Genomic DNA, 17,910 nt, shown 5'->3' on the forward strand with positions numbered 1-17,910 from the left:
TGTTTTCCTCTCTATACCACAATCTGAGGGCTGGAAATTTTGGGTCTTCACACTTTTCTGTGACTTGAGGTGATGGCAGGGGATGGAGGAGATATGCATCAACTAGACAATATGTAGTCTTAGAAGGTTTGTGCTCTGCTTCTCCGAATTTTTGTTAAATAGCCTGTATCAGTTCTCTTTCACCCTGTTGGAGTTTGTACCCTGTTCTTGGGGGGTGGTGAGAGGAATACCTTTAGTTTTATTTAACAACCAGGATTAGTCATTTAAACTGGGATTAAATTAGTAATGTGGATGGCTCGAGAGCCTTACTTGACAATTAGTTATTGAAATTCATGGCATTTGGTGAAGCCCCCTCCCTGTTTGATTATCGTAGGTAAATATTTGTTTTACACTTTTAAAAAACTGTGTTCATTTTATTCATTGGGCATTGGGGTATCATTTTTTAACCTGGTTTTTCTAATAGCCATTTTTTTTAATGCTAATAATTTCTATATTAAATAATTTCAAATTTACAGAAATATTATAAAAATAGCCCTCTAAGCCATGTGGGAAGAAAGTGCCCTGGAGCTTACTTCCTGCTTTGATAATAGAGCCCCCTTTAAACACAATCATTTTTTTTTTTAATGAAGATTTTATTTATTTATTTGACAGAGAGAGAGAGAGAGAGAGAGAGATCACAAGTAGGCAGAGAGGCAGGCAGAGAGAGAAAGGAAAGCAGGCTCCCCGCTGAGTGGAGAGCCTGACGTGGGGCTCAATCCCAGGACCCTGAGATCATGACCTGAGCTGAAGGCAGAGGCTCAACCCTCTGAGCCACCCAGGTGCCCCAAACACAATCATTTCCAATGAGATAGGAAAGCTGATTTCTTCTTTAATCATATTTGGTCATTGAGATTAGTAAAAAAAAAAAAAAAATAAGAAAAAAATATAATTAGAGAAAAATACTACTGTGAAGTTAAAATTCAATAGTTTACTCTTTAATGCCTACTACCTTTGGGACATGAAGAATGGAAACTTTATGCTTTAAATCCTTGTCATCTGACCTTCTTGCCTCCATATCTCTGATGGCTGCTGGACAGAACACATTAACTAACAAAACTGATCGGTTTAATAGATTGGTAGATAAGGATACTGGTAGAGATCTAGTGTGTCTAGATTTGAGCAAGGCATCTGATAAAACCTTTTAAAATAATGGTTATGTAAGTGCGAGCATGGGGGTGCCTGGGTGGCTTGTTCATTAAGCGTCTGCCTTTGGCTCAGGTCATGATCCTGGGGTCCTAGGATCAAGCCTGCATCAGGATCCCTGCTCTGCTGGAAGCCTATTCTCCCTGTCCCACTCCCCTTGCTTGTGTTCCCTCTCTCGCTGTGTTTCTGTCAAATAAATAAGTAAAATCTTAAAAAAAAAAAATAAAAAAGGGGCAGGATGAAGGTGTGTGTACTGGATGATTAGGCAAGTGGGAGGACTATAGCTGGTTAGACAGCCATTTCCTGGAGATCAATGTGTGGTCCTCAAACCACAATACTTCCTTCTTACACTATCCTGTGCAAGCCTTTGAGTCTGGAGAAATACAAAAAACTGGCTTACAAAGTCTGTAGAAGCAGCAGCAGCTTGGAAATGAAAACTAACTAGATGACAGAATCATTCCTTCAAAGTTATTATTTGCAAAGGATGGACCCAAATTAACAAAATGAAAATTTATGCATAATAGGTATTTATAATTTGGGTTGCCCAGCATCTAAAAGCTTTTTTCCTATTTGGGAGGAATCCTAAGATGATAAGGAAGCATCCCTCTCTTCCACCATGGAAACTAAAAGGGTAACCATCCCCCTGGGAGCATAAGCAAGGACAAGATCTAAGACAGCTAATCAAATGCTGTCACCTGGGACTTTATATCCTAAAGGGTAATGACAAGGCTCAGGTCAATTAGGTGTGCTTCAGGGTGGCTCTTCGGGGGGAAAGGTGGGGGTAGTCTGGAAGGATGGCATGTCTAATGCCAGCAGAATGCAGCACAGGGATGGTAGGTGTTCAGTGGTAGTGAGGCCAGTCCTGGGCAGTGAATACCCTACTAACAACTGGCGTGTCCTGAGAAGCCTGCTCCTGTGGTGAAAATTCATCTGGGCCTTGCCTCCCTTGGCCTATCTGATTCATTTCTACCTTTCTTTGATTCTAGGAGCCAGATAATCAAAATACATTCCACTTCTGCTTAAGGAACCATAGTTGCTTCCTGTTATTTATAATCAAGAACCTTGTCAAATACAACATATCTGAGTTCAGGATCCAAAAATCAACTAAGAAGACCTGGGCTCTTGGCAATTCACATGAAAGAGACATATTGAACGATGATGCAATGGGTGTCAATAAAATGGCATGACTGCCATAGGGCTACAACGGGCAGGACAAAGATGGTCAGAGGACATCTTATTCAATCTTCTGCTCTGGTTCACTACAACTAGAGTCTTATTTTTCTGTTCAAAGTGTTTTCTAAGGCTAATGGGGACAGATTAAAATATGTACAGTGGAAGAGTGACCAGGAAGTTGATGAGTCTTTGTATGAGAAGCTAGAGAAATTTAACTTACAAAAGCCGTAGGGAGGACGTTCTAGGATTCTTTCAAATTATGTGACTACTGAGATAATTTTATAAAAGTGTAATGATACAAAGGCAGATGCAAAATGACCTTAGAAATAAAACAATGTCCCCCACACCAATATTGAGCTCTGTGTGTATATCACAAAAGACGAGAGAAAGTGAGGGCTGTGAGTGTTCAGATGGAACAAGGATGAGAAGTGAGTGTTGTTTGGACACTCACTTCTATCACCAGTAGAATAAGCCTTGTAGGGACCATTTCCCAGGCTCCAATCAGACTAACACTTTCCTTTTGGGGGCCCCTTTTCATAGGGTACAGATATTTTTTACTCCAACAGTGTTTCTAAACTATTGTTCTGAGACTCCAGATGACACCTTTTTCATTATAAAAAAATACAAGATCTAAATGTGCTGAAATAAAAAAATAAAATAAAAAATAAAGGTACTGAAGTATTCCAAAGGTATCCTATTATATAATATCCTGTTCTTGCTCTGCCTTCTGGTTTCTAATATCTTCAAATGAGTAGTAAGTCTCAAGCCCTGTCCTTCCTGGTAGCTTCATAATTAATCTAAGGCTGCTTCTATCATCAGAGTATCCCTGAGAATAATGTTGATTATTCTGAATTAACTATCTCAGGTATGAAATAATAAATCTTATATATGCATATATTACTTGCATATTTCTTCTGACTTTTATGTGGAATGTAAGAACTGAAGTAATTGAGGATATTTTACATTTTTGAGAAATTAAAACTCCTGAACGTAATTAAACTCTTTTTGCAAGCTTGAATGTAAACTGGTTCCACCACTCCTAAGGATCCCCTGGCACCAAGAATTGAGAGAGGTTAGGAGGAAATGAAGGCCTCCCCACCTTCAACTCTCCTTGGCACAGCACCCAGGACCAAGTCTTCTCCCCGGGGAATACAGTCAGGGGATTCAATACTGGCAGGGTTTAGAGAGTCAAACAAGAGCTTCATTCAGGCTCCTGAGGGTTCCAACAAGAAATACTGCTGTGAGTATCCTGCTGACTACGGAGCTTGCATATCAACCAGCTTAACTTTTGTTCCTTGTTTTTATAGTTATGGCCAATGATCTGGGTTTAGCCACTCCTCCTTCCCTCTGTCCTGTCTTGCAACACATCTCTCTGCAAAGTCTGATTGAGGCTAGAAGAGTAATCTGTACTAAAAGAACAGACTGTGAGGGTGGGGAGGTGGGGAGAGGGGGAGGCGTGGGTATTGAGCATTTTCTCTCCAGCACCTAGGACAGGCAACGCACATAGCAAAGGACTGCTGGACTGAACTGAACCAAAAGGAATGGAACTACCTGGCTCATAATACCAAAACCACACAAAGACAAGGAATACTTGCTAGGTATCTAAACAAATTAATAGATAATGCAACTTTCTGGCAGGGAGAGAAGCTGGGGATGTATTTTTCCTTGATTTTTCTATTATAGCTTGACCCACTGCATAATCATTTATTAAGAAATAAAGGAACAGAGGAATGCCATTTTAAAGAAAGTCAATAAAAACAGCATCCTTTTAACTCCTGTTGTCATACTAGGTTTGTTTCTTAGGAAAAATGAATTGTCAACAATTCCAAAATCAAAAATCACAAGACAGTTAAGTTTATAATGATATTTACCTAGAAGAAAAAAAGAATTAAGGACTTCATTCCATTTCCCCTCTTTAAAACTTAATTCTCTCTCTCTCTTTTTATAATTCTTCATTTGGGGGGAGCAAGAGAAATGGCATATTAATTTTTATTTATTTAAGCAGCTTCCAAAATGCTACCTATGCAGGAAATGGCATTATTACACTCAATACAGCAAAAGGAAAGGATGCATAAAGATAAAGAATTAGAAAACAGAGAAATGGTAGTACTGGTAAATAAATCCAAGAACCAACAATATTAATAATTAACCCATTTTTTAAAAATGTTACTTAAAAAAAAAAAAAGATTTTATTTATTTATTTATCTGAGAGAGAGAGAGCAGATGAGAGAGGGAGAGAGCATGAGAGAGAGAAAGAGCCTGAGAGTAGAGAGGTCAGAGGGAGAAGCAAACTCCCTGCTGAGCAAGGAGCCTGATGTGGGACTTAATCCTGGGATTTCAGGATCATGACCTGAGCCGAAGGCAGTTGCTTAACTAACTGAGCCACCAGGCACACCTAATGTTACTGTTTTTTAAAAAAATTTATTTATTTGACAATGAGAGAGATCACAAGTAGGCAGAGAGGCAGGCAGAGAGAGAGGGGGATCAGGCTCCCTGCTGAGCAGAGAGCCTGATGTGGGGCTCAATCCCAGGACCCTGAGATCATGACCTGAGCTGAAGGAAGAGGCTTAACCACTGAGTCACGCAGGCACCCAACCCATTTTCTTTTTAATGGAGAAAAGCATACATACTAAAAATAGGAATTGGAAATGGATTAATAACCACAGATATGGGAGAAATTAAAAGACTTCTAAAAGCTGATTTTGCTCAGCTTTTTACAAAATTTTACAAAATTTTAAATGCACAAAATGGGTGAATTTCTAGTGAAATATTAATTGCCAATACTGTCCCCAGAAGAGAGAGACAATCGAAACACAGTAATTACTGAGAGAAATATGGAGAACTGTTAACCTCCCTACCAAGAGTAAACAAATAAATAATTCCTACATCACAGATTATTTTACCAGTAAATTCTACCCACTTTTAAGTAATAGAGGACACCAAATGTTTTAGAGTATGCAGAAAAGAAAGAAACACCCCCAGATCCTCATGATGAAGTCAGCCTATAATTGATACCAAAACTCAACAAAAGTAATACAAAAAATAACCTACAGATCAAAGGCACCTATAAATATCAATGCACAGACTCCAAAGAGTGTATTAGCAAAAAGATTCAACACAAAAAGAAGAGCACACCTTGGTAAAGTAGGATTTATATAAAGACTGCAAAGATGATTCCATTTTAAGAAATATCTCTATATAACTCACCATATTAGTGCTTAAAAAGAGAAAAATCAGAGGGTCATCTCCATATATGCTAAAAAAGCACTTGAAAATTTCAACCATTCTGGATTAACATGCTAAATAAACTAGGAATAATAATTTTATATCACACACACACACACACACACACACACACACACACACACACACGATAGAACCAGAAAGACTATGCTGTATAGAGAAATACTAGGATGTTACCCTCACCACTACACCCAACCAATCATCATCCTGGAGGTAACAGCCTATGCAATTAGACAAGAGAAATAAATAAGAGGTATAAAAATTAGATTGTAATGGTATGGTTAAAATTAATCATTGTTTATAGGTAATATGATTATATAGCTGAAAAGCCCAAGAAAATCACCTGAAAAAGTATGATAAGCAACATGAGTATTCGCTATGGTAATTATGAATAAAGTAAACATAAAAGAATCATTAGCATTGCTATTAGGAAAGCTATATGAGATTGCCAATATTTAACTAACCTTTTTTGACTTACAGAAATGGCAGTTTCATATGGGTTAGACTTTTATAAACACCACCACCCAGAAAACATAATGGGGAAAAATGCCATATAATAATGACAACAAAAAAGTCAAAATAGTTCAGGATAAAATTGAGAAATGTTCAGAATTCATACAAAGAAAACTTTCTAAAATTCTTGAATGGATTTCTGTATCTCCTCAAATAATCTAGAAATTTAACACAATATCAATGAAAACACCAAAAGAAAATTTTTAGAAGTAGAAAAACTGATTTTAAATTTCTTATTGGAAAAAAAATAAAGTTCTTATTCGAAAGCAAAAATCGTTTTGCTAAGTAAGAAACTTACTTTAAAAAAACAAAAAAGGAGAATAATGGGGGGAAACCAATTTTACAAGGTAGTGTAACATGAAACTGCATCTAAATGGGTGTTTTGTAAAGGAAGTTATAAGGGCCCAGGGCAGGCTGCCCTCAGACGTACTGCAGTGGCATACTGATTATTTTGAATTTAATCTATTTGGGAAAAAACTAGGACAAGGACACTCAGGCCCTTCTCTGTTCCCCTGAAAGCAGAAAACAAATCTCCCTTATGAAAAATAGCCTCCCTGTATTAAGAAGTAAAAAGACATCCTTATCAACAGAAATAGGGACCTTAAAGTCAAGAAAGCTGTAAGTAAGCTTTGCTACTTTTTCACTAATTGACTTCCTCAGCCTAAATTCTGCTAGAATTCCTTAGGAATTAAAGTTCCCAAACACCTCTTTTCCTTAACTGTAAATTCATCACAGATCTATTGTCCCTTTGTCTAAAATGGATAAAAACTGCCTGCCTTAGGAGCGCCTGGGTGGCTCAGTGGCTTAAGCCTCTGCCTTCAGCTCAGGTCATGATCCCAGGGTCCTGGGATGGAGTCTTGCATCAGGCTCTCTGCTCAGCAGGGAACCTGCTTCCTTCTCCGCCTGCTTCTCTGTCTACTTGTGATCTGTCTGTCAAATAACTAAATAAAATCTTTGAAAAAACAAACAAAAAAACCTGCCTGCCTTAGTCATTTCTTTGGCTCTCAATTTCATTATTGGACCTCTTTTTGCATGTAACAAAAATTTGGTTTTTCCTTCTGTTAACCGTCTCAGATAAATTAATTAGTACATCTGGAAGAACTTGAGGGTAGATGAAGAATTTTCCCTTGCCATCAAAGTCAATGGAATAGATTCCAGAATCCGGAAAAAAACTTGTGAAGAATTTTAGCATGATGAAAGTGGCTTTGATTGATTCAATAAAAAGGATTGATTGATTGATTATTCAGTAAATAGCTGGACAGTTAACTGAGTGACTATGTAAAAAAAAAAAAAAACTTCCCTCTATATCTCAGAATAAATTTGAGATAGATTGACAGATATAAATGGTAACAAATGAACCCATGAGAGTACTAGAAAAAACCATGGAAACGTTTTTATGAGTAAATTCTTAGGAAGAATTTAGGAAGTTCTTTGGAGGAAGCAAGTTATTTTAAAGCTCTCAGGAGAAATGAGAGGTTTTAAAAAGTCTGGTTTCCTGACCAAGAGTTGGAGATTGGGTTAGGTGAAATGTCTAAAACTCTCTTCTTAGAGGAAGGAGTGGGGCATTCTAAGTACTTGCCTTTGTGCCTGCTTAATGCTTTTGATGTAGTAAGTGTATTGGCCTATTTCACAATCTCACTGTGCAGGTCTTGAGTGGAGGGAGGAGGCGTAACTCAGATGTCAGCTGGGTTACCTTCTTTGAAATTCAAAGGAAATTAGCTTGAGCTCCTGTGTTCTTCCTTAAGGAAATCTGGGTAATTTATGTATTCTCCAGTTCCCTTGAGATTTGGAGAATTAATTAATTTGGAGATTTCGTTTATCTGATGGTTTGCCTAACCGCATGCTGTTAGTATTGTGCATTGCTTTGTCCCCACAGGACGATGACTAGCAGCCCTTCCCCCCCACCTTACCTTATCAATTTGCATAAGTCATTTACATATGGAGCACATTTTACAGAAGTTGGCTTGATTTCCCTTTCCCTTTGATCCCCTCTTGGTATATTCTCACCTTCAGTTTACTAGGGCTCTGGGGCTCCTTATGCATCAGTTCAGTTCTTTTTACATGCTGAACTATTCTGATCTTTTCCAGGCTTGCCTTTGCGTATCCCAAAACTCACTGGTATGTTTTGGCAAACAATGGCTCATCTAAGAGACTGTGAACCTTGAGGATGCCAGCAGTAACAGTGCTAGCAAAGACTTCTTTTTGGCCTCTGTGTGAAGTAGGGGGCTGATATTTCCTCACTGGTAGGAGCTACAATTCTGTTGTCCTTAGAAGGCAGAAGTGGCTACAGTGAGTTTTGGTCTTACATAATTTGCCTCTTCTCCATCAAAGAAGGGACCAGATTTCATAGCCATCTGAGTTACGTTCTCCCCCTTGCCTAACATTAGTCACTACCTAAAAGAAACAAACAGTCCAAAGGTAAAAATGGTACAAAATGACAGACTCATTTATGGAGTTCCTGGGCCCTATGAGAAAGTGGTAATCTAAGTCCCACTGGGCATATTTGGATACTATTCCTAAAGTGTTTGGATCACTCAAAAGTCTGGATTCATGGGCAAGCATTATGATTTTTTAAAGTTATTAAATTACTAGGCTGACTTAAAGCCATCTCTGGGCTATCAATTAGTTACTGAAGCTCTTTCAGAACACTGAGACAGATAGTTAAATTGTCCTTTTAAGAGATTCTGACCCTCGGGGGTGCCTGGGTGGCTCAGTGGGTTAAGCCGCTGCCTTCAGCTCAGGTCATGATCTCAGGGTCCTGGGATCGAGCCCCACATCGGGCTCTCTGCTCAGCGGGGAGCCTGCTTCCTCCTCTCTCCCTGCCTCCCACTCTGCCTACTTGTGCTTTCTCTCTCTCTCTCTCTCCGACAAATAAATAAATAAAATCTTTAAAAAAAAAAAGAGAGAGATTCTGACCCTTTATTCCTCTAAATGTCTGGGTAAGACATTTCTTTCCTGTTTCTTACATTCTAAATCTTCCAATGTCCACCTCTGGGATAATAATCATATTTATATTGTTCAATACTCCCTTACTTACTCTCTTTTGCAGAGGTTTGAAACCATTAGAACTAGTTCCTTATCTGAAAGATATACTATCCCCCTCTCCCCAAGTATACATTCTGTACACTCCACATTCCACATTCTATACACACTGCTCTGCATTTTGGTTTCCACTTAACCATATAGCTTGGGGATTTTTCCACATCTGCACAAACAGGACTGCCTTATCTTTATGCTGCACATCATTCCACTTTACGAAGGCATCATCATTTATTTAAATCCTAATCAGTGGACACTTACATTGCCTCTAACTTTTGGTTCTCACCAACATTTCTGCAATGAATTACTTTATACATAGGTCATTTTGCATATAAGAGAATATTTGAAGGGTAAATGAGTAAAAGCAAATTGCTGAGTTAAAAGGTATGAGCATTCTCAATTTTGATAGCTACTGCCAAACTGCTCTCCAAAAGTGTTGTGCCTGTGCATGTTTCCACTAGCAATTATTTGAAAATACCTGTTTAGGGGTGCCTGGGTGGCTCAGTCGTTGGGCATCTGCCTGTGGCTCAGGTCATGATCCCAGGGTCCTGGGATAGAGCCCTGCCTCCGGCTCCCCGCTCAGTGGGAAGCCTGCTTCTCCCGCTCCCGTTCTCCCTGCTTGTATGCCCTCTCTCGTTGTCCCTGTCAAACAAAAAACAGAAATAAAAACAAAAACCTGTTTGCTCGTACCCTGACCATCAGAGCATGTTAATTTTCTTGATTACTTTTTTTTCCTCTCAATCTTATAGTAAAAGTGTCTCTTATACTTTGACTCTTCTCACTGAATGATTCAAAATGTCTTCTTTATCATATACTAAATTTGTCTATTGGATGCATTTCTGGGCTTTCTGGTTTATTTTATTGTTCTCTCTTGTCTCTTCATACACTCTTACTGCAGTTTTGATCACAGGAGCTTTAGAGTATGCATATTTACTTTATAGTATATTTACTTTATAGTAAAGTATATTTACTTTATAGTTAGGGTCTAATCACCCTCATTGCTCTTCCCCTAAGAAATTCCCTGGCTGTTTTAATTTTTTTCTCTATGAATTTGAGAAATAAGTTTCTTTTGTTTCAAAAAAAAAATCTGGTTGCATTTTTTACTGAGATAGTATTACATTAATACATTATTTAGGGCTACTACTACTTTTTAAGGTTTTATCATTACAGACTTACCATTTCTGCCCAGTATCTTTTGAGTCATGTCTTCCTGAAGCTCATAATGTCTTAAAATATTTTCTTACTAATTCTTCACAACATCTTTGGAAACAGCAGGGAAGATAGAAGATAAGGAACAGCCCAAGATTACATATGATAAGAAGTTCTAATCCAGTATTATATCTATTTGGTAATGCCTCACCACCAGTAGACTGTACATAAATTCAAAAACAAAATAATTTTTTTTCTTTACCAAGGATTAAATTTTCCTGTTGCGAAAAACCAGCAATGTGCAAGAACAATTCTGCAATGAATTCCTTGTGTGATGACCTGTGGCCAAGCACAGAATGCATTCCTATCATGGAGTAACAATTTCAAAAGAATTTTGAAACCGGAGTTGGCTTGGATGTTGTACAATGACACCCAGGATCTTGGCCTACTTCCCAGATTTCCCCTTTTTGGTTTTCTAGCAAGTTTGGTCATGCCTGGGAATTTGCTGAATATGGTACTTGGATCAGTGACTTCCTGAATGTGACATTGGGATCAATGACATTTGTCTGCCCAAGGGTTTTTGGAGTATAATTTTTAGACATTCTGGAGTTGTAAGGAAGTTGTTTATTTAACTGGTGCTCAGTTGCAAGGGTGCAAATAGGAAGGGCAGGTTGTGAATTGATTATGGAAGGCAAAGATCTTGAGAGAGAATGTTCTCTTGTGAACACTGAGTTACATACCTGAGTATACCGGTGTTCCAGCTGGAGGATCTTCAAGTCCTTAAATAAATATCTAATGGATTTAAAACTATCTTTAATGCCACCTTGACAAATGGCCACTTAGTAAAGGTCAGCCAAGACTTGATAAACAGTTATTTGCAGCGCTTCCTACCATCATGTTGGCTCAGTTAACATGGGGGAAAGCTGACAAAGAGCCTGCGTGAGTTACTGAATTACTTAGGACACAAAGCACACATTGACATGTATGTGAGTGTACTTTTGGATTACATTTCCAAAACAATTATCGTTTTCAGCATTTTGTTTCAGATAGTACTATTCTCCTCAATGTCCTGCATAATTATGAGCTGACTTATGTAAAGTATTTTAAAAATGTATAGTAGTATGATATACGTTCCTAGATAACATCTGAGATTATTTGCCACCACATAAACAAGAACATTCTTTAGCTTGGCTCTCTAAAACAAAAAGACTACTGTGTTCTAAACTAGAATGTTATGCAAGAATCTGAACAGCATAGTTTACTGAATGCTCAGCCTGTCTAGTGACATACCAAAGAGCAGGACAAAGGCTAACAGCAAAAACATGGGGCAAGTTTGAAGCAATGAACTTAAAGGTATATGGATGATGAATTTAATTATCGGGGCAGAGGCCAGGTTGTAAAATCTAGCTAATGAAAGTATAAAGATGAGTTATTAATGGGATAGTTTTTTAATTAGAGGATTCATTGGTTTGTTAAGCAGCGAGAGTGTTCGCCAAAATCGTAAGATTAGACCTCTCTGAACAGAGAATGGTGATGGTGTGATGGTGTCATATATCACCTGCCTTTTATTCCCATTATCATGGCAACACCTTAGGCTTTAATATGAACTATTTAGACATGAGAAATAAATAAAAGGTGAGGCAAAATCGGCAACCAAAGGAAATTGTTATGGTAAATTAGGCATATGGCACATGAAGTTAGGAAAGCATTTTCAAGTCTAGGAAAATGATATTAATACGAATTACATGATTCTTCTTAGATTAATAGAATTTATCTCAAACAAGTCATACGAGGAATGCTTTTACAAACATGACTATCCTCCTGAATCTTGAAATTTGCCTTAAATATTATTAAATTCTGTGGTTACAGGACTCAACAAATCTCAGGTGAGTGGAAATCTGAGATTGTCAAGCCTCTCAGGGAAACGTAAAACATGATTTAAACTCAAGGGAATTGCCTTTAAAAAAAAAAAAATTTTTTTTTAAGTAATCTCTACACCCAACATGGTATAGGGCTTGAACTCATGACCCCAAGATCAAGAGTTGCATGCTCTTCTGACCAAGCCAGGCAGGTGCCCCTCTAGTTCCTTTTATTTATTTAAAAAATATTTTATTTGAGAAAGAGAGAGAGAGAGACAGAGAGAGAGCATGCACACAGCAATGAGCATGTATGAACAGGGTAAGGGGCTGAAGGAGATGGAGAAGCAGAATTCTCACTGAGCAGGGAGCCCTATGCAGGGCTTGATCATGACCTGAGCCAAAGGCAAAGGCTTAATCGACTGAGCCAGGAAGGCACCTCCCTCTGGTTCCTTTTGATGACAATTTTTCATTAATGATTTATGGACTTCTTAGGGACCTCTGTACAGCTAAGAACCTGAGTGCCTATACATATAAACATTATTCACTACAGAAAGAGAACAAGAAGAAATTCAAGGGTAAGACAAAACAATAAATTCATCATGGAGTTCTTAGGTCCCTTGAGAAAGTGCTCAATCTAAATCTTGTCTAGCAGTATTATTGATGTAGATCCTGTATAACTGTCTGAAAGACTTCAGGGTCTGAATTCTGGAAAAGATTTAACACCATTAGACAATGTGGTTCCTGGGACGCCTGGGTGGCTCAGTTGGTTAAGCAGCTGCCTTCGGCTCAGGTCATGATCCCAGCGTCCTGGGATCGAGTCCCACATCGGGCTCCTTGCTCATCAGGGAGCCTGCTTCTCCCTCTGCCTCTGCCTGCCATTCTGTCTGCCTGTTCTTGCTCTCTCTCCCTCTCTCTCTCTCTGACAAATAAATAAAATCTTTAAGAAAAAAAAAAAAGAAAGAAAATGTGGTTCCAGGATGATTATGACAAACTACAATACAGGTTATTTTCAGCTTGCTTAAACCTAGGGTATCTGGATTGACTGTTCAAAGGATGATTTTATTCCTAGGTAAAGATATTTAGCTTTTGTACGTATTGAAAGAAATACAGGTAAGAGTATACTCACTGAGAAACCCACCTGTACATCCTTCTTCCTGCTTAAGAGCCCTGAAGAAGGCAAAGTAGGATGTGATCACCTTTATTTTTCTTGTGAAATATGCTCTTTTCTATCCCACTTGCAAGCATTGTGGTTAATTTTACCAGCAATCAAGACCACAAGCAGGAGAATAAGCTAGAATTTTGACTGATTCAGGATTCCCAGGCCTCTTGCTGTAGATGTTTACGTGGAGTCGGGTTCCGAGGCCCACCTGGAACACTCTCCCTCATGTCATGCTGGCCAGGCAGCAGAGCACAGGTTTAAGCATCCTTCCAATGCAGCTCTGCCATCATCCCGTGGTTGTGTGACCAGGGTCTGGTTACCTACACCTTTGGTTCTTGGTTTCCTTGTGGAAAAAGAAGTCCTAACAATAGCATTTACCTCCTAGGGGTATAGAGAACCCTAAATGAGGGAATACATCTTCAGCATCTAGAATGGTGCCAGCTAGATGTTAACAGTGACTTTATATAAAAGTCACTTGAGTGAAGATTTAATGAACTTGGCATGCTGTAAGTTTCCACACCCCTGGATATAGACATATCCTTCAATTTTTTTTACAGTTGAGGGGGGAAAATGAGCAGAGAAAGCTTTGAAACAGGTGGCAGTAGCAAATCTTTACAACCACAGCTCTAGAGGAGAAAAATTCCCAGGCTTTAATGGGTCAGAAACAGGTGTTCTCCAATTTGGCATTACTATGAGGCACCAGCTCAGACAGCCCCCAAACAAGGCGCCCCAGTTGTTCCCATTGTCTGAGAACTTCCCACTGGCCTTACCTGTGGGAATGCTTCTCTCCCAGACCAGTCCTTCCCCTTCTCTGTGCAGCGGTATCCTTTCCCCACAAAAGGCGTCTTTAGTACACATGCTCAGGCAACCAGCGGAAGCAAAGTTTTGTGTAAGGATTGACCTTGGGGTGCATTTAAACATAGGTACAAACTTTAGCTCCCCAAAACTGATAGTCCTGAAGTTAGTAGTTATTTGAAACTTGGAAGTATACTCCCTTCTTTATAAATACTAAAGCAAAATGTTCTAGTCTCTCACAAAAACAGATTGACCAGCTACCATTTCTCATGAACTCCACCTTCTTCTCCTTTGTTTTCCCTTCCACTGTGTTTCAGTTGCTGTGAGGGTAAATCATAAATTACTATCTGGTAGAGAGAGAAACAGTCTGCAGCTGGAGAGAATTGGGAAAGCAGTGGGGATCTTTTTCTCCCTATCATGAATTCAGTGATTATTGACTTCAAAATAAGTAACAGTTCAATAAATGGGAAAAAAGAATAGCACACATTCCAGGGTGAGGGGATGGCAAGTACAAAGGGAGAGAGATGTGAAGATGCACTGTTATGTTTAGGGAAGAGCATATGGTGAGAAGCAAATAGTTCTTGATGTCTGTCGGAAACTGTCGCTGAGTTACCATGGGGCACAAGTTGGGGAGTGCCTGTAATTATATCTAATTGGCAATTTTTGTTTGGCACAGGTTAATATAACCACCTTTAAAAATAGTATGCTTAAGTTCTATTTTCAACTTCATCCGGACATACACTCCTATCACACTCTAAGTGCGATTCATTTTGCTTTCTTTGGTTGTGGAAAAAGCAAGGTCCCTTTTGTCTGCGCCTCTCGGTTCCAGGTAGGGATTGCCTTTCCTCAAGGTTTTCCCCAATTCAGCAATTCCCATGAATTTTGGTCAAATAATTTTCCTACTAGAATGTAAACTCCATGAAAGCATGACTTTTTGTATTTTAAAATTCATTGTTATTCCTAGTTCTTAGAATAGATCTTGGTACATAGTACCAGTCTAGACATAATTCAAAATATTTAAGCATTTATGATGTGGTGCCCTACAGAGGGCCCAATGCTACATTTAAAGAGCTTGCAAATGAGGAAATGAGATGTGTAATCAAACCCCAAATCAAGGCAGAAGGAAACCAGTGCAACTATTGATGCATACATGTTAATGCGGGGGGTGCTATGGACTAAACATGTGTCTCCCCCAAATTCATATGCTGAGACCTAATCCCCAGTTCGATAGAGTTTAGAGTTGGGGCCTTTGTGAAGAGTTTAGGTCATAGGGTGGAGCCCTCACCAATGGGATTAGGGCCCTTAGGAACGAGATCCCAGACAGTTCTTGTGAAGGTACAGTGAGAAGGCAGTTCAGTGAGGAACGAGCCCTCACTAGACACGGAATCTGCTGGTGTCATGAGCTTGGACTTCTTAGCTTCCAGAACAGTGAGAGATGTTTATAAGGCATCCGGGTTATACTATTTATGCTATAGCAGTCCAAAAAGATTAAGATATGGTGCTCACATGCAGTAATTAATTTCAACCAGAGGATTGAGGAAAAGCTTCACAAGACAGTCTTCAAAGACAGAATTTCCATTAGGGATGTGGAGGTTATTTTTGGTCAAGTGACTATTAGTTTGGACTCTTCCATTTCCAAGAGATAGAAACCCATCTCAAAATAGCTTACACTTATACAAGGGAAGTGTAACTGGGAAATCTGGGGGTGGCACTTGCTTCAGCTCTCCCAGAACTCTTGACCCTGCTTGTGTGTGTGTACTTCCTTTTCTCCCATAGCAGAGACACATAATTACCATGTTGCAGAGGAAGGGGTGGAGTTTGGCCACAGATGGCTCTATGCTCCTATCACTCTGGATTATATTTAAAAGCCATAGAAGCCTATCTGCTTTACAGGGCCAGCAAATAAGATCCCAGGGAAAGGCTCTGCTCAGTCTAGTTTGGGTCACGTGCCTATCTCCAGGCTAACCACTAGAGCTCACGGAGTGGGACATATGCCCATCACCTGGGCACGGCATGGACAGTGCTATGATAGAGCTGTTGTAATAGGGATTCATACAAAGCAGAAAATAATCTTAACCAGAGATAGGAAAAGTTGCAGGCCTTTTGTAGGATTGGCAGCTCTATTAGAACCATATAGAGTGGGCAGGGCTAGGGCAGTACTTCCTAAGAAGATGTAGAGGAGGGGACCCCAAAAGAGGAGAAAAAGGATGCGGGGCAGACAAAAACACCAGGTAACCACTACAGTAACTAAAATGCATGCACTCATAGGCAAATGGGATGCAGTTTGCTGTGACAGAAATTAAGATTGTCAAAGATAGGCAGTGGGAGATGAGGCAGGAGAGTTAGGTTGAGCTGGGTCACGGGGAGCTTCCACTGATAAATGGGACCTGCTAAAGGGCTCAGTTGAAGGATTGTTGCGATAAGACCTAGGTCGCTCTACTTCCCCCTTTCTCAGAAATATAGCCTCTGGGCTAACTCCTCTGGACCCACTGTCAGGCTCTCATGAAGATGGACTTTTTCCTGGCCCATCTGCTTTTTCTTTTTTCCAGTCCACACCCTGTCTCACCTCAATTCTATGTGTAGTCCTGACATCCTGGCAGCTTGTTTCCCAATCTAAGGTCAACACCCCCTTAGGGACTTTTGTCCAGCACTGAAATTCCTTGATTCTTATAAAATACATTCTAAAATCCTACTTTTCAGTCACTCTGGCACCAACCAAAGGGGGGTGGGTGGGAAATGTAAATGTACTACCAGCTGGTTGGTAATCTGCATGGGTCATTGGGGTTAATTTTCTATCCCTTATCACATACTCAGATTAGCCTGAAAGCTTGTGAACTATGGTCATCTTTTGAACCCTGGGATGATAAGCTGTAAATGGATTTTACTGTACGAGATCTGAACATGCCCATGTTTTTTCTTTACATGTTCTTGAAGGAGCCAGTGTGCCCCTGTGGCCAGCCCTCTTGCTAGGTGGTGGTATGTGGCCACAGCTCACAAATGTGTAGATTTTAATATCTTTCACTCCTCCTAAACTTTTGGGGAAGATTACCATAAACTGTATAGGATCAGGAAGATGATGTTCATAAGAATGCTTAGAACAGCCTACTCTTTCTAGTTGTTACTATAGGGCATAATTGTTTGCTCCTGGTGAATGAGATAATGAATGGATCCATTCAGCTAGAGAACAGTGTAATCCAGGAGGAAATTACATTTACACCTCACTCCCTTGAAGTTACTAAATGTGCATACACTAGCTCCAACTGCAAAAAATCAAAACTGAACACTGCTAAAATGTTTTTTTTTTTCCCATCCAAGCAGATCACTAAAGAGATAAAATGGGAACAATGCTCCAGTAAAAACTGAAGTTTCTGAGAAAATTAACTTTGACTGTTAAAATGAGAGGAAAGAAAGAAAAAAAAAAGGGCACCTTCTAAGAGTTGTTACAGCAGCCACTGGCAGTGTTTCATACTGTCAGGGAGAGTGGGCGAACATCAGAAGCGGTCCCAGAAGCTGAGGAAAGGGTCTCGAGAGAGTCGCAGTGCCGGCTGCTTCTGAGAAGTGTACCCAATGGCAGAAAGCGAAAAGCTCCCCAGACTCTTAAACTGGCAGAGTTTGGATTATGATGGTCTCAGAACCAAAAATGGTTATATTTGTCTATGACAACGCTCACAGGGAATCAAAGGTTTTCAGAGATCAAGCAGAGGAGGTGGTGTGTGTGGGTGAATGATGCTCATAGATACTCGTTTTCCCAGAGAGAGCAGTAAAGGTGAAGAGTTAATACACTTGTTTTTCATCTTA

At 39.5% G+C, this 17,910-nt stretch overlaps 1 long non-coding RNA gene across 1 annotated transcript in view; it reads left to right on the forward strand.

Annotated features, from left to right (window-relative positions):
- Nucleotides 1-6,632: 6,632 nt before the first annotated feature.
- Nucleotides 6,633-17,910, forward strand: part of LOC111162377 — a 29,767-nt gene continuing 18,489 nt past the window's right edge. Inside the window, exon 1 of the long non-coding RNA XR_002641574.1 lies at nt 6,633-6,729. This is a non-coding gene — a long non-coding RNA (uncharacterized LOC111162377). The remainder of the gene's footprint in view (nt 6,730-17,910) is intronic.

The sequence above is a fragment of the Enhydra lutris genome, unplaced genomic scaffold (assembly GCF_002288905.1).
Source record: "Enhydra lutris kenyoni isolate GAN:26980312 unplaced genomic scaffold, ASM228890v2 scaffoldscaffold4, whole genome shotgun sequence".
NCBI lineage: Eukaryota > Metazoa > Chordata > Mammalia > Carnivora > Mustelidae > Enhydra > Enhydra lutris.